Genomic DNA, 23978 nt, shown 5'->3' with positions numbered 1-23978 from the left:
AAGGTTGTCCCCAGCTGGTATATGCACATTTATGTTCAGGAATGGGTTAACATGTGAGGCAAGCAGGCTTATGTCAGAACCAGCTATTAAAAGTCTTGTATAAGTGGCATGTTTTATCATAACAATTTTATTGCCAATATATAAGTGTAGTTGTAGCACACTTGAAATACATGTATCAGTTTTTGGCATGGTGCACAGCAAAGATGTATCAGAATGATACCTGAACTCCAAGGGACATATTCAAAGGAGAGATTACATGAACTAAGGTTAAAGGCCCTGGAATGTAAAAGGTTCAGTGGTGATCATCTAATATCTGTCAAGTTATTAAGAGGGACAGTTTAATTTCGATGAGGAGAAAGGATTAAAATACATTGGTGAATCCAAGATGAATGGTATAGACTAAGAATTAAAGCTGTCTGTTTTGGGAGTGGAATTATTATTCTTAGTTTTAAAATTGTGCATGGCAACTTACATGCCCTTCCCAGTGCCAGGATAAACTGACCTATAGCGTGCCAACCAGCTCATTAAGAGCTGACAGGCGAGCATGGGTGAGCTTCTTGACCTTTGGACTTTGACACTGGTGTTTTTGGTCGCTAAAAAGTGCCAGCCAATCAGAGGCAAGCAGCATCTAAGTACCACTGGACGGTGCCTACTCATTGAGGAATTGCAAGCCAAGAAAGTAAATGTTTTAATTTTATCATGAGGAGGGTATTTTGTGGAAGGAGGGTTCAGAGAAGTCAGAGGTGAAGGTGGGGGGGGGGGGGGGGGGGTGACTTTTGGACATTAGCCACTTGGTCCCGTACCCATGCCTCGGATTGACCTTAGATTGGGATAATTGGTGTTTGTCCACCCTCTCCCCACCAAACTGGCAGGCAGATATCTTTCTCAACTACCGGGAAGGAAACAAGTGGAGAGGGAAGGCTATTAGTTGGTAGTGGGTCAAAGAAATCCTCAGTTGAAACTTTATTGCTGGAACAGCACAGCAGGTCAGGCAGCATCCAGGGAACAGGAGATTCGACGTTTCGGGCACAGGCCCTTCTTCAGGAATGAGCAGAGAGTGTTCAGCAGGAGAAGATAAAAGGTAGGGAGGAGGGACTTGGAGGAGGGGAGTTGGAAATGTGATAGGTGGAAAGAGGTCAAGGTGAGGGTGATAGGTCGGAGTAGGATGGAGGCGGAGAGGTCAAGAAGAAGACTGCAGGTCAGGAAGGCGGTGCCGGGCTGGAAGGATCCGGCTGAGACAAGGTGGGGGGAGGGGGGATGAAGAAACTGGTGAAGTCCAAGTTCATCCCCTGCGGTTGGAGGGTTCCCAGTCGGAAGATAAGACGCTCCTCCTCCGACCGTCGGGTTGTTGTGGTTTGGCGGTGGATGAGTCCAATGACCTGCATATCCTCGGTGGAGTGGGAGGGGAAGTTGAAATGCTGTGCCACAGGTTGGTTGGGTTGGTTCGTTTGGATGCTGCCTGACCTGCTGTGCTGTTCCAGCAATAAAGTTTCAACTTTGATCTCCAGCATCTGCAGACCTCACTTTCTCCTCAAAGAAATCCTCAACAGACTTTCTCAAACAGGAATTAATTGATAAGGTGGCAATAGGTGACAGGTATCTCTCCAGTGCCAACCTGTTCAGCTATGTCTTATTCTTGCAACCAACTAGTTCATAACTTCCTCCATGAATTCACAGTGGTGCAGTTTTTCTCCAGAAATGGAATATGTTTATTCTACAAATACAAATAGGTCAACACAAAGTAGTTGTTGACCTCCCCCAAGTCCCTCCTCCCTACCTTTTATCTTAGCCTGCTGGACACACTTTCCTCATTGCTGAAGAAGGGCTCATACCCAAAACGTTGATTCTCCTGCTCCTTGGATGCTGCCTGACCTGCGCTTTTCCAGTCTCCCGCCTCCAACACACCCCATCCACCATGACACCCCATGCTGGCCTCTTACCTGCCCTTGATCTCTTCATTTCCAACTGCCGCTGCGACATTAACCGCCTCAACCTCTCCAACCCTCTCACCCACTCCAACCTCTCACCCTCGGAACGTGCAGCCCTCCACTCCCTCCGTTCCAACCCCAACCTCACTATCAAACCGGCAGACAAAGGAGGAGCGGTAGTAGTTTGGCGCACCAACCTTTACATCGCTGAGGCTAAACGCCAGCTCGCGGACACCTCCTCCTACTGCCCCCTTGACCATGACCCCACCTCCCACCACCAAACCATCATCTCCCAGACCGTCCATAACCTCATCACCTCAGGGGATCTCCCATCCACCGCCTCCAACCTCATAGTCCCACAACCCCGCACCGCCCGTTTCTACCTCCTGCCCAAAATCCACAAACCTGATTGCCCCGGCCGACCCATTGTCTCAGCCTGCTCCTGCCCCACCGAACTCATCTCTGCATACCTCGACACGGTCCTGTCCCCCTTAGTCCAAGAACTCCTCACCAACGTTCGGGACACCACCCACGCCCTCCACCTCCTCCATGATTTTTGCTTCCCCGGTCCCCAATGCCTTATCTTCACCATGGACATCCAGTCCCTGTACACCTCCATCCCCCATCACAAAGGACTCAAAGCCCTCCACTTCTTCCTTTCCCGCCGTACCAACCAGTACCCTTCCACTGACACCCTGATTGACTGAACTGGTCCTCACCCTGGACAACTTCTCTTTCCAATCCTCTCACTTCCTCCAAACCAAAGGAGTAGCCATGGGCACCTGCATGGGCCCCAGCTATGCCTGCCTCTTCGTAGGCTATGTGGAACAGTCCATCTTCCGCAGCTACACTGGCACCACCCGCCACCTTTTCCTCTGCTACATCGATGACTGTATCGGTGCTGCCTCGTGCTCCCACGAGGAGGCTGAACAGTTCATCCACTTTACCAACACCTTCCACTCTGATCTCAAATTTACCTGGACCGTCTCAGACTCCTCCCTCCCCTTCCTAGACCTTTCCATTTCAATCTTGGGCGACTGAATCAACATGGACATTTACTATAAACCGACCGACTCCCACAGCTACCTAGACTACACCTCCTCCCACCCTGCCCCCTGTAAAAACGCCATCCCATATTCCCAATTCCTTCATCTCCGCCACATCTGCTCCCAGGAGGACCAGTTTCAATATCGTACAACCCAGATGGCCTCCTTCTTCAAAGACCGCAATTTCCCCCCAGACGTGATCGACGATGCCCTCCACCGCATCTCCTCCACTTCCCGCTCCTCCGCCCTTGAGCCCCGCCCCTCCAATCGCCACCAGGACAGAACTCCACTGGTCCTCACCTACCACCCCACCAACCTTCATATACAACATATCATCCGTCATCATTTCCGCCACCTCCAAACGGACCCCACCACCAGGGATATATTTCCCTCCCCTCCCCTATCAGCATTCCGAAAAGACCACTCCCTGCGTGAATCCTTCGTCAATTCCACACCCCCCACCAACCCAACCTCCACTCCCGGCACCTTCCCCTGCAACCGCAAGAAATGCAAAACTTGCGTCCACACCTCTCCCCTTACTTCCCTCCAAGGCCCCAAGGAATCCTTCCATATCCGCCACAAATTCACCTGCACCTCCACACTCATCATCTATTGCATCCGCTGCACCGATGTGGCCTCCTCTATATTGGGGATACAGGCTGCCTACTTGAGGAACGTTTCAGAGAACATCTCTTGGACACCCAGACCAACCAACCCAACCACCCCGTGGCTCAACACTTCAACTCCCCCTCCCACTCCACCAAGGACATGCAGTCCTTGGACTCCCCCATCGCCAGACCATAGCAACACGATGGTTGGAGGAAGAGCGCCTCATCTTCCGCCTAGGAACCCTCCAACCACAAGGGATGAACTCAGATTTCTCCAGTTTCCTCATTTCCCCTCCCCCCACCTTGTCTCAGTCAAATCCCTCGAACTCAGCACCACCTTCCTAACCTGCAATCTTCTTCCTGACCTCTCCGCCCCCAGCCCCAATCCAGCCTATCACCCTCACCTTGATCTCCTTCCACCTATCGCATTTCCAACGCCCCTCCCCCAAGTCCCTCCTCCCTACCTTTTATCTTCACCTGCTGGACACACTTTCCTCATTCCTGAAGAAGGGCTCATGCCCGAAACGATGATTCTCCTGTTCCTTGGATGCTGCCTGACCTCCTGCGCTTTTCCAGCAACACATTTTCAACACAAAGTAGTTACGCAGAAGTAAGTACTCACAAAAAAATTATTAAAATACAAAACTTTGGTGGTTGTGTGTATGACATTCACTGGTGGTATTGTCAATTTATAAAAGAAAGATCCGAAAATATGTAGCATCCTTCTTTACCAAATTCAATAAAATACTTCTGAAGTGTCTTCATTGCAATGATGTAAGAAAGCTGGCAGGTCAGCGTTAAGATTCAGCAGATTGCACTCAGCATCAGAATATGTTACTACATGTTACATAAAATAGAGTCCAACACATGAAAACATAACGTTTAATTTTTGTTTTTGAGGGATAAATATTGGCCAGGATACGAGGCGAAAGTGAGGACTGAAGATCCTGGAGATCAGTGTCGAGAGTGTGGTGATGGAAAATCACAGCAGGCCATGCCTTGGCTACCTGACCTACTGTGCTTTTCCAGGATACTAGGATGCGACCTCTGCTCTTCCCTGAATAGCACTGTGGGTTCTCTTGTGGGTATCTGAAAGATCTGATGGAAAATTTGGTCTAAGATTTCATCCTATAGTGTAGTCCTCTCTCAGTACTGCATTGAAGTATCCTAGGTGATATGAAAAATCGCTAGAATGAGAACCTAAGAAATGAAACCAAGAATCTACCATTCAATACTGTGAGCTCGGATATTTCGATGGCTAGGTGCCCCCAGTGAGCCACAGTTGACCTCTTGGAACCTAGACCTCTTGAACAGTGGGAATGTTGGATGGAAATGGGCATATGCAAATCCATGCAAAATATTAAACTTATCAATTATTCCAGGATACCAGTGTTTCTCCAGTGCAGTTGCTTATTCAGTCAAAGTCTACGGCATTTCTCATTGGGTGCATTGTACAGTTGAATGGGGAATGTGTCGTGTAACATAATTTTAAGATTTAGAAAAGCAAGTGGCACAAAGAGAAAAAACAAGTTACTCCTCAGCCGAAAGGTATCTAGTGTGTTTTATAACAGGAGTGAGGTTAGTAGATCACAGGCCAAAAAAAGTTGGCAAGAGCTTCTCAAATATTTCATCTGAAAGACAAGATTTATAAAATGATTTAAATATTCAGTGTTCATTGATGGTTGTGATTTGGTTTTTGATGAGTATAATATTAGAACCAATTATAAAATGTAAGAAGCCATGGAAAATGCTCTCACCTGTATTTGTCACAGCTTGCGATTGCCATGGGCTGTAACTAATTTACAGAATCATAGATGTGTCACAGCAAGAAGGCAGCTATTTAGCCCATCATGTCTGCGTTGGCCCTCCAGCGCCATTCACCAGCCCTTTTCCCCATACCTTTCCACTTTGTTTCTGTTTAAATAATCATCCAATGCCATGGCTGAACCTGCTTCCACTACACTTCCAGCAGGGCTTTCCAAACCTGAATCACACAGTGTGAAAAAGCTTATTGTCATGTCACCCTTGCTGCTTTGACAAATCACTTTAGATCCATGCCCTCTTACTTTGATCCTTTTACGAGCAGGAACAAATTCTCCCTACGTTCTCTGTCCAGCCCCCTCATGATTTTGAACATTTCTATGAGATCTCCTCTTAGCCACCTTCTCTCTAAGGAGAACAGTCCCACCTTTTCACTCCATCCTCATAACTGAACTGTCTCATCTTTTGAACCACTCTTGTAAATCCCTTCTGCACTTACTCTAATGTGTCACATCCTTCCTAAACTGTGGTGCCCATAACAGTACACAACACTTCACCTGAGGCTGACAATCTTCTTAAAGGGGTTCAGCATAATCTCCTTAATCTTGTAATCTGTGCCCTGACCAGTAAAGCCCAGAATACTGTGTGCTATGACTGATGTCTCCACATGGAAAAAGTGAGGACTGCAGATGCTGGAGATCAGAGCTGAAAATGTGTTGCTGGAAAAGCGCAGGGAAGTAAGGGGGGAGGTGTGGGTGCAAGTTTTGCATTTCTTGCGGTTGCAGGGGAAGGTGCCGGGAGTGGAAGTTGGGTTGGTGGGGGGTGTGGACCTGACGAGGGAGTCACGGAGGGAGTGGTCTTTTCGGAATGCTTACTTCCCTCCAAGGCCCCAAGGGATACTTCCATATCCACCACAAATTCACCTGCACCTCCACACACATCATCTATTGCATCCGCTGCACCTGATGTGGCCTCCTCTATATTGGGGAGACAGGCCGCCTACTTGCGGAACAGTTCAGAGAACACGTCTGAGACACCCAGACCAACCAACCCAACCACCCCGTGGCTTAACACTTCAACTCCCCCTCCCACTCCACCAAGGACATGCAGGTCTTTGGACTCCTCCATCGCCAGACCATAGCAACACGACGGTTGGAGGAAGAGCGCCTCATCTTCCGCCTAGGAACCCTCCAACCACAAGGGATGAACTCAGATTTCTCCAGTTTCCTCATTTCCCCTGCCCCCACCTTGTCTCAGTCAAATCCCTCGAACTCAGCACCGCCTTCCTAACCTGCAATCTTCTTCCTGACCTCTCCGCCCCCACCCCACTCCAGCCTATCACCCTCACCTTGACTTCCTTCTACCTATCGCATTTCCAACGCCCCTCCCCCAAGTCCCTCCTCCCTACCTTTTATCTTAGCCTGCTGGGCACACTTTCCTCATTCCTGAAGAAGGGCTTATGCCTGAAACGTCGATTCTCCTGTTCCTTGGATGCTGCTTGACCTCCTGTGCTTTTCCAGCAACACATTTTCAGCTCTGATGTCTCCACATGTCCAGCTACCTTCAAGGATGTGTGCACATAAACACATCCAGGTCCCTCTGCTCTGCACCCCCCCCCCCCCCTAGAATTGTACTCTTTATTTTGTGTTGTCTATCCATGTTCTTCCTACAAAAATGCATCACCTGACACCTCTCTACCTTGAACTTTGTCTGCCACTCTACCAACTTGTGTATGCCCTTCTGCACACACCTCCTTTCAATTTACAATGCTTCCAAATGTTGTATCATCTGCAGACTTTGGAAGTGTTCCCTGCACACCAAGGTATCATTAATATATATCACAAAAAACAAAGTCCCTAATAACAAGCCCTGAGGAATTCCACTACGAAAATATGAAAAGTATGTATTTATCATTACTTTCTGCTTCCTCTTACTCAGCCAATTTTATGCCCATGTTGCTACAGTCCTTTTAATTCTATGAGCTAAAGCACTTCTCACAAGTCCGTTGTGTGGCACTTTATCAAATACCTCCTGAATATTCATGGCACCACATCAACAGCATTACCCTCATTGACCTTTTTGTAGCCACTTCAAAATCTCCAGCAATTTACTTACTCTTTAGAAATCCATGCTGCCCACTCTTAATCAATCCACCTTTTTTCATAAGACTACGAATTCTAACTTTGATAATTGTTTCCAGAAACTTTCCAATCACTGAAGTAAAACCGGCAGGTCTGCAATTGCTGGGGTTATCCTTAAATGTTCTTTAAACGAAGGGGTTAATGTTTGCAATTCTCCAGTCTTCTGATACCTCCCTGAGTTGGGACAAGGCGTGCAATTTCCATTCCCATTTCCATTCTCACATCTTTCAATATCCTTGGGAGCATCTCATCTGGTCCTGGTTCCCAACTTTATTTTCAACTCTTTCTTCTTGTCAACTTTTAGTTGCATTGACATAATGAAAGAAAGGCTGGTAAGAGGTTAAACAGATCTATTACACTGAAAGAAATTCTCATTTTGTTGCTGGGTACTGAATAAAATACCATGTCTTAAACTATTTTAACACCTTCATGTGTCTATGTCATTGGCACCTTCAATTCTATTGCATAACCATTTTTTTTAATAAACAAAACAAAGTGAATGAGTGACACTATTCATAATGGAGGTACATTCCTGGCATCAACCATATCGGAGAGCCCAGAAGAGGCATCTCTCATTTCAAAGTTTGACTATCTTTGGTATCAGCTGCCACTAAACTTTGCAACCATAATGGAAGTCAAAATTTCTGCATTTTCCAAATTATACCTGTATCGTGTGCTTCATTATTTTAAAGAGTTAAGTCCTGTCACCACTTAATTATGGCTTTCCAGTTTCTCCACTCCATTCTCACAATCCAGTCTTGATGATTTTTTTCAAGTTCTTCAAAACATCCACCATGTCTTGAAAGATAAGTTGTCAAAACTGTTTCAAAATGCCAAGAGTCAAAGTATTTTCTTCAAGAATATTGTTACTTCTTGTTTCTTCAGCGAGAGCCACCTGACCAGGGAAGTTTGTATGGAGGATATGTTCGCAAATGAAGAGTTAACAGTCAAACTTCTTTTGTATTTTTGAAGAACTACGTTTATGTGTATAATCAAACACTTCAAAGTGTTGTTAGAGGAAAACAGAGCTCGCCCTCTGAAGTGAGCAAAAGCTTGAATACAGAAATAAATGTAATCCAGACAACATGTGTGACTCGTGTAAATTTAGGGTTGAGGTAATGAAGATAGATGTACCCATCAGCTATCATACCAAAAGATAATGGCTAACAGAAAGTAATCATCAAAGAGATGAAGAACAGTTTGAGTAGGAAAATTTGTGTAAGGGTAATAGCTTTGGAGTAAAGTATTACAGCTATTTACCTGAATAGACTGTCTTCAAAGAACTTGGAAATAGCTCTCTGATGATACCTTAACTGTGGAGTTTACCTTTGATGTTGGAAAAAATATGATGTGTAAAATATTGTGCTTTTCAATTGTTTCTAAGCAGCCGAAAAGATGTCTTTTCTGTGCAAGGCTGGTCATTTTACTAGACCTCAGTCAACTCTCCAGTATGTTAAGCTGTTGTGCGTCACGCTAAGCAAAAAATATGTTGTTGTGAACCATGAAAGGAAGAAGGTCGAAGATCAACAGTGTCATCAACATGTTTTACCCAATGTTTACCTAACAGGCCAGCAGAGAAATAGATGCTTTAAGCAACTAATATTTTATGAAAGCAAAATACAGAAGATGCTGGAGATCAGAATTAAAAACAGCAAGTGCTGGAGTAATGTAACAGAATCAGGCAGCATCTGTGGAGACAGAAACAAGTTAATTTTTTGAGTCCAATGACTGTTCTTCAGAAACATGCCACAGTTTGGAAGAGTAATATTATCCCAACCAAAGTTTGATTGAAAAGTGGCACTTTGTTCTGCTTTCAGCCAGTTAATTGACCGTGTGAGAAAGTAAACAATGCAAGATCTCAGGAAGTGATTTGAAAGCAATGATTCAGTGTTTTGTCCACCAGTTTGGGAGACCCATTACACCTGTGCTCGCACAGGCACACATTGACTTCATGAGTCACTTAAACCTTGTGTTCAAATCTCTTAATGCCTCACCTAAACCTAATTCTGCAAATTCCTTGAACCCTAAACTTTCCAAGATCTATGCGTTCCTTCAACCATGACCTCATGTATGTTTTTTTTTTAGTTTTAGTTTTAGTTACCTCTTCTACTCAAACAGGTTCTGGAATATTCTTCAGTGTGTATTCTGGAATCTGGCTCCATTTTCTTTCCAAGGTGATGAAAGGCTTGCCTGCTAGTTAATCTCCCAAAAGTGACATCATATGTGAATTAAATGGCAAACTTCATAAAGCTGATTTTGTTTCCTGCTTTGAGCTCTTACATTAAAAATGGTAATTTAAGTGCCATACAGTTTAATTTTATTCACATGGGTCTTAGGTTATCTCAGTATATGGTCAAGTGACTGTTGCACCCATTTTAGATTAATTTTACTTCCTTTTGATCTATTAAGGCCTTTTATATAACGATTGGATGATGGAAGTCAAACTTTTCTAGTCTCTATGTGTTATTATTAAAAATAGCTTTCCCACAGCAGCATTCAGTTAATATTCTTGACTGTATCCAAATCTCAATCATAGAAATTCAAAGCTTAATCTTAAAGAATGCAGAACTGACCAATGAAAATGCAAGATGGTATTAGGACAGATTCAGGCCCAAACTTTGACTTTTAATGACAGATGAGACTGTTTTCATGCCCAGGCATATTGAATAGTTTTGTTGCTGCACTGATTATGATTTTGTCAATTTGTTTTCATCACCTTTGTCTTAGCTTAGCCATCTTGATATCTTCACTGCCATTTTCATCTCCTCCACCTTAGGCAGGCTATGGTGATCAGAATGCCTGAAGCTACTGTAAGTAGGTAAAACCTCAGGCAAGTGGCCCAATATAACAAGTAAATCATTTTACATCACTTTTTTAAAACCTAAGTAAAACCTATGCTAAAATTCTAAACTGGACAGGTTTTATTCTAGTGTAGTTGGCCCCAATGCTGTTGAAAGCAGAGAGTAAGGCTAAAAAGGTCTTTCTCAGGATTGCAGCCGGTGACACATGGTGTCCCGCAAGGGTCAGTGTTGGGACCACAACTTTTCACTTTATACATTAATGATCTAAATTAAAGAACTGAGGGCATTCTCGCTAATAAATGCGAGGTGCTGCATTTTGGGAAAGCAAATCTTAGCAGGACTTTTACTCTTAATGGTAAGGTTCGAGGGAGCTGTTGAACAAAGAGACCTCGGAGTGCAGGTTCATAGTTCCTTGAAAGTGGAGTTGCAGGTAGATGATAGGATAGTGAAGAAGGCGTTTGGTATGCTTTCCTTTATTGGTCAGAGTATTGAGTACAGGAGTTGGGAGGTCATGTTGCGGCTGTACAGGAAATTGGCTAGGCCATTGTTGGAATATTGCGTGCAATTCTGGTCTCCTTCCTATCGGAAAGATGTTGTGAAACTTGAAAGGGTTCAGAAAAGATTTACAAGGATGTTGCCAGGGTTGGAGGATTTGAGCTATAGGAAGAGGCTGAACAGGCTGGGGCTGTTTTCCCTGGACTGTCGGAGGCTGAGGGGTGACCTTATAGAGGTTTATAAAATCATGAGGGGAATGGATAGAGTAAATAGACAAAGTCTTTTCCCTGGGGTGGGGGAGTCTAGAACTAGAAGGCATAGGTTTAGGGTGAGAGCGGAAAGATATAAAAGAGACCTAAGGGGCAACTTTTTCACATAGAGGGTGGTACGTGTATGGAATGAGCTGCCAGAGGAAGTGGTGGAGGCTGGTACAATTGCAACATTTAAGAGGCATCTGGATGGGTATATGAATTGGAAGGGTTTGGAGGGATATGGGCCGGGTGCTGGCAGGTGGGACTAGATTGGGTTGGGATAACTAGTCGGCATGGATGGGTTGGACCAAAGGGTCTGTTTCCATGCTGTACATTTCTATTACTCTATGACTCTAAGTATCATTGGGCCAGGAATGTTGACTCTACTTGTCCACAGGTGTTATCAGACCTGCTTGAGTTCTTTCAGAACTTTGTTTTTGTTGCACAACAATATATTTTTGGTAAGCATGAGGCACAGTAGTTTAATATACAGATATTGGACAGACTTTATCGATATACAGTAACGTTCCATGGTCAAGGATCTTTTGGCAAGACAGAGGAAGGTGTGAAAAGGATGGTGGTGTTGCATGATTAATTAGAATCAATTGCTGCAATAAGGAGAGATGATATCTTGGAAAAGTCCTCAAACAAGGATTTGTGGATAGAACCTATCCTTGAATGCGATATTTGAGGTGCTCTTACAATTATTTTTTAAAGGTTGTAAGGTTCCTAGCCTCCACTCCCATCCCAGGCAGTACATTCCAGATTCCCATCAAGGTGCTAGTCACTCAAAGTAAGCTCCATTGGATGGGGGCATGTCGTTTGTACTTGCTCCACTTGGGATTCACAGGAGGACTGCAGAAATACTGCTGGGCTGTCCCCAATGTCAAACATCCCCCACCACCTCAGGGGACTACCTGGCTTGTGATTGATCAATGTGGCATTTGTGAAGTTATTGAATATGTTGAGAGACTTTGGGAGCATGCGGCAGTATAGGGAGGCATTGGAGAGAGGGTAAAAACCTCCAAACCACCCATTTACCCAACCCTTTAATCAGCTCCTGTATTGCAGAGTCCGCAGATTGTGCATTGGGCTTAAGGGCCATCTCGGAAGCCAGTAAACTAGAATGGAAGCAAGTCATCCCTGGTCCTGAGGGAGTGCCTAAAAAGAGAAGGGTTACAAAGCAGGGGAATGCCATTTAGCTTCTCGACCCTCCTCTGTCATTGAGACTCCATTAGCCTACATTAGCTCAGATTCCCTTACCTAACAAAGCCCTATCGATGTCCGTTTTGAGAGCTCCAATTGGCCTAGCTTGCATAGCCTTTTTAATTGATTCATGTTAAACGATTCTACTTTAGTGTTAATGGTGCCAGTTTCTAAACAGCAGGTAGATAACAAAGATCAAGTACATCTAACGGCAGAAAAAAATCCCAGGTTGCACCAAAATATGAGTGTCAGATTAACCATTTCTTAATCTGAGAGCGATAGTTTGGAGGGCAAGTGGAAGGGAGCGGGTAGTGGTGTGGGACTAGTTGGATAGCTCTTTCAAAGACATGATCAAACAGCCTGTATGGCTCTACATATTGGTTTGAGGTATTGACTTCTGATAACTCAGCTTCTGCTGCACTGTGAGTCTGATTCTGACAAAGCAGCCTCTTTGTTGAATGGATGTTGTTGGATGTTGTCGGCCTAGTAATGATGATCCCCTGGCAGCTTGGCGCTGTTGACATATGAGGCACTCTGAACATGTAAAAGGACAAGCCTTTCCCCCGCCAAGATGTATTTGTTGGTTTCCATCCCCGCTTTGCCTGACATGTCAAAGTGCACTGACCTAAATTTGAAATAGACCCCACGAGAATGCAAAGGCACCCACTGCATGGTGAGAATGGAGGGTTAGTGAGACTGTTCAGAGTGCAGTGACACAGTGTGGACATCATCAATGCTGGGTCATAATCAGTCGTGACAGGTGTGGAGACCTTGGTAGCTGAGTTTTTTCATGTTTAAGTGATTGTTACCATGCTGTTTGAACTTGGAAGATCTGCAACAAGCTCTTTCTGATCAGCCTGATCAATGGCTGTTAGCAGCCTTACCTTTAGTAGCGCACAGGGACCCCACTAGTAATGGGGGAGGACAACTGCCAAAGGGGTTAGTTAAATGCACCGACCTGAGATGAGCTGCCTGCAGGTCTGTCTTGGATTAATGTAAAACAGAAGTGCTGCGGGGTGGAAAAAAATGTTAAATTCTGGGTTTTGATTAATCCAATCTAATTACTGATTTCCCTCATCTTGCATTCAACCTGCTCACCCTTTATACATAGCCACCAAAATTGTTTGAGTAAGTGATCAATAGCCATTACACTGCACCGCCTGGGAATAGAGGAAGTGCACGGATTTTGATGGATAAATTATGCATTATCCTGCTCGGCTCAGTACCGCCCTGTGTAAAATGGTTTGGACGGAGTGGGGTGACCATTGGAGCTGGGGGGGGGGGGCGAGTGGTCTCAAGTGGGAGGGCTCGTTCGAGGAAAGCTGAGTCTGGATCTGAGTGTTTCTCCCCCCAACCCTGCCCTGTAGCTGGTGACTCCGTTTAAGCTGAGAGCCCCGCAGTGATCTGATGTCAGCCGCTGTACTCAACCCCCCCCCCCCCCCCCCCCGTTCTTCCAGTTATTGCAAAGAAGTGCTTTTCTCGAGTGCAGCGCGCATTGTCAGCGGGAGCCGAGGAAGCACAGGCTGCACTGCCACTCTCTGTCTGTGTCTGTGTGTGTTTCAAAACCACAACGGAGTGGATTCTTGCAGCCAGCATCCGCGGTAGGTACTGTCTCCCCTTTTTATTTTTTTGTTACATTCCATGTCAAGCCCATTTGCGGTTTGCATGGAGTTTTACCGAGGTGGGGGTTTGTGCGATCCAGTGAGCTGGGGAATCCCCTTTACCAAGTGTAAAGATGCAGCTCGCTTTCAACTAAAACTGCTTCCCCGCTATTGGCAGTACTGAGGGTGGCTGTAAACAGCAGTGAGTTGTTCAATTGCGTGGGGCGTTATTACCCGGTGTTCACCGTGAGGTGGCCGGTGCAATGGAGAATTTGACCCCATTTGCAGGTTTCAGTCACTGCATGGAAACCCATTGGGGCGGTGATCCCACGGCATCTGTGACCGTGCCTTTTGGCTTCGACTGTTTTCGAACCAACCTGCTCGGAGATGTTACTGCACACCTCTGGAGCAGGTGGGTCTTGAACCCAGGACTCTTGGATCAGAGGTAGGGGCACTACCGCCTCACCCCCGTCTCTCTTCCCCCCCGCGCCCGTTTGAAACTACTCCTGGCATTTCTGCAGCCCTGCGCAGCGAAAGTGAGGGCTGCAGATGCTGGAGATCAGAGTCAAGGTTAGTGTGGTGCTGGAAAAGCACAGCAGGTCAGGCAGCATCCGAGGAGCAGGAGTCATGAAGGGCTTTTGCCCGAAACGTCGACTTTCCTGCTCGTCGGATGCTGCCTGACCTGCTGTGCTTTTCCAGCACCACTCTGATCTTGACTTATTTCTGCAACCCTACCAAGGAGGCAGCTTTCTTTGGGCTCACCCACCCATTCCAGGTCTCTCCTCCTGAAAGCAGCTCGTTCCAAAGCCTACCTCCCACCACCTTGCAGTCTGACCGTGTGCAGGCTGTGTGGGGGGTGAGGTGCAAACCAGAAAATAAAACCCATTGCAAACTAGCCATCTGGGGAAGTGTGTCTCAGGTCATAGCGGAGGTAAATGCTCAGCAAGCCACACTCTGTGGTACTCCCAGTGAGAGACATCTCATTCTGGTACCCGAATGTTGCCTGAAAGTGGGTGAGACCTCGAGGTGTACCAATCTATTTAGCCTTGCTACTGACTCCGCATTATTTTTTCCAGTAGGTCTTGCAGCATTAGTTTTGTTTAACCTCTTGGGGTTTAAACATTAGTGATTTATTGACCCAAGAAGCCCAATTCCGTTCTGATTTCCGTAATGCTTTGGAGGAATATTTGGAGATGAAATGTCCAATAATGTCTGCGAGCCATCCCCCCCCCCCCCCCCCCCATTCCGCTAGAAAGTTATTTCTGTACCTTTTACAATCAGCGCCCGAACCGTCCTTCCGTTATAGCCTCTGCAATCGGCAGCATGGCGCACTGAATAGCAACGAACTGTTCACAAATTCTAGTCACATTAGCAAGTGTTCACTCGGATCCAAAACCACTCTCCGCTACGAGCGCTTTTGTGAGGGATTTATTACACTTCGCATCGCGTTACCAAGCTGGCCGAGGTAAGCCAACCAACAGCAGAAGCTAACCTCATGATGCACGAAATCCCAGAGTCTCTCTCAGTATCATGCATGTTAGGTCAGAAATGATGGAGCATGTGTGAACCTGGAGGGACTGGGAAATAGACTGATGCTGGTCAAATACAGTCCTGGTTGAACTAAAGTATTGTGAACGCATTTTGGTTCACAGTTGCTGAAATTTCAGAGCTTGCTTTCCAGAAATGTACAAAGGTGAGATGAAAGAGTACAAACTCTGTGATCACGCCACTTTTAGTCCAGATAAGTTTGTGACCATTATGTCTAGGGTTCCTGATGAAGGGCTTTTGTCCAAAACGTAGATGCTGCCTGACCTGTTGTGCTTTTCCAGCACCGTTCTAGTCTTGATGAGAGAACAGTATGTAGAAGCAGTGGCAATCACGTAGGGTGAGGGTAAATGATTAATCCTAAAACAAGACTTGGATGGTCAGGTCTGCTTTGGTTGACCTACTCCTCCTGATTTGTATTTTCTTGGCACTAATGTTTTGCAGTAAACTTCCATGAAAGATGGAGATCGTTTTTCCATGTCTGACACTTAGATCTACTGACTGGATGTGACTTGAACCTTTCACCTGAAGAAGGATGGAGTCCGTGACTAATAAATAGAGTTTGTAGCAGGTCAGGACACAATGAATTTGGGCTTCCCAGCGCTTAGTTGGAAGAAATTTCTGTTCACATACTGCAGGATGTCAGACAGGCAGCTCACAAATATGGGGCAAAAGTGAGGACTGCAAATGCTGGAGATTGGAGTCAAGAGTGTGGTGCTGGAAAAGCACAGCAGGTCAGGCAGCATCCGAGGAGCAGGAGAGTCGACGTTTCAGGCAAAAGCCCCCTTTTTCTTTGAAGAGAAGGTTGATAATTTTAGATGAGGAGAAAAGGTTAATTATTTTTGTACACTACATATTTCAGAGATCTTTTACCTTTTTATGATTGTATGTATTAAAACCAAAAAAAATCTTTGAGCACTATTATTTATGCTGAACATGCTGAATTCTAAGTGTCCAGAATAATTAAACTTTTAAATTTTATATCAATTGGCTTAACAGTAGTTAATACACTCTCTAGGTTCAAATGCCCCCAGCTACATGGACAAAAATGCAGATGTAAGCTGTGTCAGACAAATCAATACATCTGCAGACAGTGGTAGCAGTAGTAATCAGTTCAGAGTTAATGAAGTAATTAGATTACTTAGTGTGGAAACAGGCCCTTCGGCCCAACAAGTCCACACCGACCCGCCAAAGCGCAAACCACCCAGACCCATTCCCCCACATTTACCCCCTCACCTAATACTACGGGCAATTTAGCATGGTCAATTCACCTAACCTGCACATTTTTTGGGGGGATTGTGGGAGGAAACCAGAGCACCCGGAGGAAACCCACACTGACACGGGGAGAATGTGCAAACGCCACACAGTCGCCTGAGGTGGGAATTGAACCTGGGTCTCTGGCACTGAGGCAGCAGTGCTAACCACTGTGCCACTATGCTGCCCACATAAAATGTCATTAGGACTGAGCATGTGCACATGAAGCACATCCCTCCCAGACTCACCCTCCTAATCCCATTGTTAATCCATCTAGCCTGCTCACAATGGGCAATTTAGCATGACCAATCCACCAAGTAATGTTTGTCATATAGTATTTATGCAGTCATTTTCATCACCTCTGGACATTGCAAAATTGCTTTATAGACAGTGAAGTACCCCTTGAAGTACAGTTATTGTTGGAAGCTCCTAGGAATACCAAAGATTTAGCTGCAAGAAAACTCTCTGAGAGAGAATGCCTGTATGGGATCACATTGGATTTTCAGAAACTTGACTTTTGTAAAAGACAGTAAAATCTGAAGGAAAGTGTTGGGTATTGATGAATTGAAGGACTGGGGAATTGCTATCTTCATCTCAACAGGTGCATATTGAGGAGGCAATAATTCCAATTTCCTTCATGACACTGAAGGATGGACACAGTGTTCTAGTTCACTTTTGCATATTTAGATCATGTCAGGAATATCACTAACTTACAGTTGTCATGTCATGCACAAAAAGAGAGTTTGGCCAAGTGATGTGACCCTCAACCGCTGCAAAATCTTCTGTCCTTACCCCCTCTAGACTATGTGTGACTCCACGCCCTCAGCAATTTGGAAGAGCACTCTATGTTTCTGTGATTTGGGAGGCCCAGTCATCATAGCTTTTCTTCTTTGTCATTCACCATTCGTCATCCCCCTCCCCTCTACACAACCTAGATACACAAAGTTCCTCCTTCCAATGATCTGATTATTAATCTAAGTGGCCTGACTAGCACAGTGCAATGTTTACAAAATAAAAATTGAGCTGTAATGGATTGCACAGCTGAGAATACGATATTTCAGTATACAACGGTTCACTGGGAGAAAGTGAGCACTGCAGATGCTGGAGATCAGAGTCAGTGTGGTGCTGGGAAATCACAGCAGGTCGGGCAGCATCCGAGGAGCAGCAGAATCGACGTTTCGAGCATTAGCTCTCCATCAGGAATGAGGGGATGGCCCAAGGGGGCTGAGAGATAAATGGGAGGGGGTGGGGCTGGGGGAAAGTAGCTGGGAATGTGATAGGTAGATGGCAGGGGTTGAAGATCATTGGTTAGAGAGGAGAGGAGAGCGGATAGATGGGAAGGAAAAAGGACCGGTCAGTAGAGCGGTGCTGAGTTGGAAGGATGGATCTGGGATAAGGGGGGGGGGGGTGGTGGGAGGGGAAATGAGGAAACTGGTGAAATCCACACTGGTTCACTAATGCCCTTTGGAGACGGAAATCTTCCGTCCTCACCCTTCTGACCTGTGTGCGACTCCAGAGCTTCAGCAATGTGGTTGACTCTTAACTGCCCTCTGGGCAATTAGGGATGGACAGTAAATGCTGGCCTAGCCAGTGGTGCCTCCATTCCATGAGAAATAAAACAATAAACCTCCACCATTTGCAGTTACTTGGTTGCCTGAAGCAATGTTATTGCCACTAACTGAAATTTGAAATGCATTCTGTTTTATAATTAAACACTGCAATAACCAAAAAGCTTTAGATCAACAGTGCTGGTTTCTAGTTAGAAAAGATGACAAACATGTGGAATAGCTCCAAAAGATCATACAGGATCTTTCAAGGAAGAGTAGACCCATTCAGTGTTCCGGTCAATGTTGCGCCATTTATTGAACATTAAAAGCTACATCTTTGTTTTGGCTGAATTTTGGACATCATGAAATCCTGAAAAGGGCATATGTTTTTACATGCCGTCCTTTAAGCTGCAAGCAATTGAAGGCAGCTTTTACATGTTGCACCAACCCCCCTTGCATGCTGCTGCTGCTGTCTTCAATATCCCTACTGCTGTCCTGCCCCACTTGTTCACTGGTCATTGCGTTAGTCACCAGACAGTAGTACATCCATCATCCCACTCTGACCTATGTTAAGCACTGCATAACTTAGCTGGGAGCCCTACCTACCTGGTGCCCCACTGAACAGGTGACCTACTTCTCTGACCCAACCCCTACTCACCTTGCCCCCTTATCTCCTAACTAGCTGCCACCTGAAACCCACTCTTGCCTTCCCTTCTTACCTGTTCACAGCAGTAAAGTATTTGGCAGTGTTGCTGGGCATTGACATCTCTGAAAATGGCACTACAAAAGGGGTGTTTGACCCCAGGCTAAAGGGGATCTCTCTTCATTTAAACTGTGCTCCACATTTTTGAATTCCCAGATAGAAATATGGAGCTCAGTTCTCTCAGCAAAACCAAAACAAAATCAGTGGAGCGGCGCTCTGTCTGATTTCTATAGCTTGGAATATCCTGTTCAGGGCTACACTACTTCTGTTCAGTGCAGTCATCGCTGGCAAACCGCCACACTGTTATTGCCTGGATTCTGGTTTCAATTTTAGAATTGCCAGATTGCCAGAGCACCCACTCTTAAAACAGGCATGATTTGAAATGAGAACCATCCAGAGAAAATGTTTGCAGTATATTTTTCCCCTTTTAGTCCTGTAACTCCGATGACATGATCTCGTGTGTGTTTTTTATGGCCATAAACTGTAGGAGCAGGTGTAGGCCATTCAGTCCATTGATTCTGCTGTGCCATAGCTGATTGGATAATCCTCAACACCACTTGCTGCATTTCCCCCACAATCCTTGGTTCCCTTTAATAATTAAAAATCTGTCAATCTCAACCTTTTAAATAGACTTAATCATTCAGCCTCGACAGCCCTTTGTGGTCAAGAACTCCACAGATTCACTGCTGTCTGAGAGAAGAAATTCCACTTCATCTGTCTTAAATGCAGCCCCTTACTCAGTTATTATGCCCTCTGGTGCTACGCTCTCTCACAAAGGAGAGCAGCCTGTCCATGTCTATCCTATCAAGCCCCTTAAGAATCAAGATTTGGAGATGCTGGTGTTGGACTGGGGTGTACAAAGTTAAAAACCTTTTTTAAAAGTTGCATTCTCAGGCTAGCTGTAACAATGGGTGTTAGCTAGATAATATGTTGAAGGTGTTAGCCCCTGTGTTCTCTGTTCTCCATGATGTTTAGATTGATTCTAATCTAAAAAGTGAGATAACAGAGTTTTACATGAATTCATGCAGTTTTTGAGCAAAGTATAATGTAACTCTGCAAGTACAAATTCACCCCACTAAATATATGTATGTGTAGGCATGTGGGTCTTTGTGTCTGTGTGTGTGTGTCTGTCTGGGTTGGGGGTTGAGTGTGAGAGTGTGTGTGTGTGTGTAGAGTGTCTTAAGTCTGTGAGGGGGTGCATGTGTGGGAGCGTGTGTGTGTCTGGGGTGGGGGGTTGTGAATGTCTGTGAGAGAGAGTGTACGTGTGTGTGCATGAGTGTAGAGTGGTCTAAGTCTCTGAGAAGCCTGTGGGAGTGTGTGTGTGTCTGTGTGCGTGTATGTGTGTGTGTGTATAGGAGTGCCTGTGTGTGAGTGTAGGACTCCTACACACACAGACACACACGCACTCCTATACACCCATTGTTACAGCTAATCTGAGAATGCAACTTTAAAAACAAAGGTTTTGTGATTTACACATGAAAGAAGTGAAACTATCATGGTATTCAAACAGATGAAAGACACAACAGACAATCAAGGTATTTTTAAATGTATAATTTCAGTTGCATTACACTGAAAATCTTTATAAATTCTGTGCCTTAGAATTGTGCCCTCCAGAATCACCTTGTGAGAAACGAAGCTCACTCACTTCAATAATTTCAGTCTGAGACAAGATCTGAATCAGTAGTGTCATTTATTTCACTCTTGCAAGAGGGTGTGGTGTCCACTGTCCACAAGGCAGGGACACACACACTGAATTCAACTAGTACACAACATTTATGTAATTTGGTTCCTATTCTTTCATCCCATTGCCCCTCCCCTGTTTACATCTCCCATTTCTCTAGGACCGGCGCCCATTACTCTCGTTTATCTCTTGCCTTATCCGGCCTTGTCTGTGACAAGATGCTTATTTCTGGTCTCACAAGGCCGTTTGACCACATCCTGCTGTGGTCCATTGTTAGGTATATCCTCCTTCACTACCATCTGTTTCTCTCACTTGTTATGACCTCATGACTTCTTGATTGTGTTTGTTCTTGTTTTTGCTGAAGCGGGAAACAGATGTTTATAACTACTGTTTGTACAGGCATATCTAGCTTAACCCCCTCCCCTCACAGCACCTTATCTATTTGTCTGTAACATCTACCATAGTTTGCAGGCACATTTCATTCTTGCATGCACATTTTAGCGAATACAAAAACAATTATGTATTTCCTTCACATAGTTTTCATTCTTGTTGACTCAGCTCTTGGCTGAAACAATTATACACTGGTGTGAGTTCATTTACCTTGCATAAGTAATTATGATTGTAGAAGTAACACTACTTTACCTATATCCCACAACCTGATGAAGGAGCGGCACTCCGAAAGCTAGTGTGCTTCTAATTAAACCTGTTGGACTATAACCTGGTGTTGTGTGATTGTTAACCTTAAGAATCAAGACTGTTTCAGTAAAGTTGCCCCTCATTCTTCTATATTCCAATGAATGCACGCCCAATCTCATCCTTGTCTCATTAAGAGAGTCCCTCTCTAGCTGGTGTCAGCCACTAAATTCTCTGGACTGCCTCTACTGCCAATATATCATTAGTTAGATAAAGGGCCCCAAACTGTTCACACTATTCCAGCTGTGATCTGACGATAGCAAAACGTCCCAATTCTTATACTCTATTCCCTTTCCCAAAACAGAGAGACATTGAACTTTAGGTGTTTTATGTATTCATTCATGGGATGTGGACAATGCCCACTGTTGCAGCATCATTACATTTGGAGGTTGCATGCTGCCCAGTGGTTCTGACTACAAATGGAATCTATGTTGATGTCAATGGTGCCTGCTTCTGTCAGGGAAGGCAGGGAAGAGTGCAGCTTGTGGAGGAACATATGCATATTTCCTACTGGAAGTGGACACTGCGGTGTACAGAAGGATTCTGTCAATCAGGATGGATTAAGCGTTCTTTTCGTTGTCGTTAAATCTGCTTACCACTTTAATGAGTTGTCTGTGTAGCTATTGTAGATCGTGGAACTATTGACTTGTGCCTCATTATTGTTGTCATGGAGTGTGTGATTTGTTATAGCTCTTCGACTCATATTGCCTTTACCTGAGCTAGTGTCAGCTCTTCATTTTTTTTGTGCATGATGGAAGCCAAATTTCTAGAATTTCTACATACTGTCAGCTACCTCATCATCAATTGAAGAATAATCCAAGCACAGACTCCAGATCCATATTTACTGGCAGCCACTGTTGCAACCTCAGCTGACCAGTCAATGCACAGCCACAAAGCAAATCTGGGTGATGGACTCTTTGTTCAAAGTGATGCAGATAACTATATAATTCCTTCCATTGTTCCATGGTGCCAGACTGGTTGTGCATGGTTACACTCTGAATGTTTTAACTTTAAACATTAAACATGCATCTAAATTAGTGATAATTACCTTAATTGTTTTTTGTAGTGTTGAGAAATGTAATGCCAAAGTCTCTCTGAGACTTGAGTGTATTTTTTTTGGTTGTAATTAAACTTGCTTGTGTCTTTAATGAATTGTTTGTGTGGCCATCATAGATCATGGAGGAGCTGATTAGTGTCTCATTATTGTTGTTCAAAGTGCATTTTTTATATAAAAAAAAAGGAAAGTGCAGGAGTTTGAGAGAAAAGGCAGTGCTTGCTGTTAGTTATGTGGAAAATTGGAGATATAACTCCAGTGACTGAACAATTGCGGTTATTGAGTTTTGAGAAGATTTGTAGCTCAGGTTGAGGTTCTGGGTGTAGATTTGCTTGCTGAACTGGAAGGTTACGTTTAGAAGTGAGCAAGTTGTTGATTGAGGTATCCTGCTCCTCCAGATGTTCTGCAACAGCCATGTCTCACCACCAGGTGTCATACTTTCAAATATATTGAATGGTGTTCATCGACCTGATAGACATGGACTATCAACATTTCTTGGGACCTGAATGTAAGTTATGGTAGCTGCAAAGAAGAGTAGAAATTGGCATCAAAGAAAACAGAGCAATAAACACAAGGGGGTTTAAAGATCTATGGACACCAGCAGAGCACAGGTGCATTGGAACCCAGGGTTATCATTGGAGATATGATAGTTAGAGGCATTACTTTAGATTTCCCAACAGATTCAAGAGTACCCTAAAGTCCAGGCTGATCAGGGTCTTGAGAATCACCTTACTATGCTACATCTTTGCCATCCAAAGTGGACAGGCCATTGAATGGGGTTGAAAGCACCAAGGTGCACCAAAGCCAAATAAGGTGCTTGTCAGTCCATTTCAATGCGTTTTGTGGGTTGATGTTCTTTGGACTGTGTGTAGAGCTGATGCTCATTGTGAACCTGAGTGGAAAAACTATTCCATTACCAGGCAGGCGGGAGCACACGGTTATATGTCAAACAAAACTTTCACCAAATACCCCAACACACTGGCTGTCTTTTTCATATCTGCTCCTTATTGTGGTCAAACAGACTGTGTCTAATATGACTTAGCAATTGAGCTGCCACTGATTTTGAAAACAGTCAGAATAACTGCAGCTAATTTTGGAACTTCTTAATTTTTCCTCGTTATGTTAATGCACACTTGCATATCCTGCTTCCTGATTTTTCACTTTGCTCAAGTGCTTTTCTGCAGTGTCTGGCTATGTGATGGTGGCTGACCCTTAGTGCAATGCTCTTGTCATTGATGTCACTCTCTGCTTTCATATAATAGCTGATAAGAGAGCCTTGCAGCTGGCTAACTCGCTCTGACAACATCCAAGACAAAAAAAAAGTATGTTTTAATGGTGGTTACTTCATCTTCCCAGCTTCCTTCCATTTGAGAGCAGGCAGTTCCAGGGCAGCCTGCACTATCATCATGAGGATGCTTGATGTGTCTTTATAATCTCTTGAGAGTGCTGATATTCTAATTATGTCCTATTTATTACAGAGTCTAGGATGTCTGAGTCCACAGGCTCAAACTTGAGGAGCTATGCCAGATGTTCTCTGCTGGCGAGTTCATGCTCCTTCATCAACAGTTCCATTTTCTTTCTTTCTTTTTTTTATTATTTCTTTTTCTTTCTTTTATTTTTTCTTTTTTCTTTTTCTTTTTCTTTCCTTTCTTTCCTTTTCTTT

The 23978-nt window shown here is 44.6% G+C and overlaps 1 protein-coding gene across 6 annotated transcripts in view; it reads left to right on the top strand.

Moving 5' to 3' along the window:
• LOC122559499 (contactin-1) overlaps positions 1-23978 on the top strand; it is a 771145-nt gene that overhangs the window by 224620 nt on the left and 522547 nt on the right. Inside the window, exon 1 of one of the 6 annotated variants that reach the window (XM_087997463.1) lies at positions 13702-13838. The exons of 3 other annotated variants lie outside the window; for them this stretch is intronic. The gene's annotated coding sequence lies outside the window, so the exon portion shown is untranslated. Of the gene's footprint in view, positions 1-13701; positions 13843-15829; positions 15955-23978 lie in introns of those variants that run through there. 2 more of the 6 variants (XM_087997465.1, XM_087997464.1) reach the window with 2 other exon arrangements.

The sequence above is a fragment of the Chiloscyllium plagiosum genome, unplaced genomic scaffold (assembly GCF_037043375.1).
Source record: "Chiloscyllium plagiosum isolate Xiang-an unplaced genomic scaffold, Cpla_swu_hap1 HiC_scaffold_19, whole genome shotgun sequence".
Lineage (NCBI taxonomy): Eukaryota > Metazoa > Chordata > Chondrichthyes > Orectolobiformes > Hemiscylliidae > Chiloscyllium > Chiloscyllium plagiosum.
The sequence above is the reverse complement of the archived record's forward strand: the minus strand, read 5'-3'. Positions and strand labels throughout refer to the sequence as shown.